Below are 745 nucleotides of genomic sequence, written 5' to 3' on the forward strand. Positions count from 1 at the left end.
ACCTTATACTGTACGACAGTAAAACGACCAGCCCTGTCGTGTGAGGAAGCGACACATTCTGGCCAAATAATTATCTACGGTTGCCAAGGCCTCCCCTACAGAGCTATAAATATTCACTGTTCCAGTCCCCCAGCGATGGGGGCCATCGGCCTACAGCTTGTGTAATTTACATTTCTCAGGAAAGCAACAGTCAGATTTTAGTGTATCAGTGTGCGCAAAAATGCTCCGTTTACTTGCGTTTGTTAAAATCTTGGTAAAATCCTCAGAAACGAACGTCTACAAGTCATCGTGCGCCCATTATCAGTGTGCACAAACGAGCAGCGGGCTGCTCCGTCAGTTACGAACTGATGAAAATGTTAACAATGTGAACGCAGAGGTGCAGACCAACACTTTTCTCAGGTCCTAATTGCTTATAAATGTCAGAGTGAGTGTGTGAGCGTCTTCTGCTAAATGAACTGGTGAAACTATCAGCGACTCATTAGCCGGGAGCGCACGGCACAGTGAAAACACACCGGCCGGCCTGCAGTTTGCAGCTCCCGGCTACAACCCTGAACTCTCCTGGGAGTCTTTGGTGTGTGTTGGAGGCGGGATGCATGACTTTGCGCTGAAGTCAGTGCATGTGTGTGTGTTTTATTCATGCATTTGTGTTTGTGTGTTCATCTGCGTCCTCCTGAGGGAAATTAGTTGTCTCTAGCCCGCTCCGTTTCCAGGTTCGCCCCTGATGTTTGCTCTCTCTGCCAGGACA

This window comes from Nematolebias whitei, chromosome 13, assembly GCF_014905685.2.
Source record: "Nematolebias whitei isolate Nwh7 chromosome 13, NemWhi1, whole genome shotgun sequence".
Taxonomy (NCBI): domain Eukaryota; kingdom Metazoa; phylum Chordata; class Actinopteri; order Cyprinodontiformes; family Rivulidae; genus Nematolebias; species Nematolebias whitei.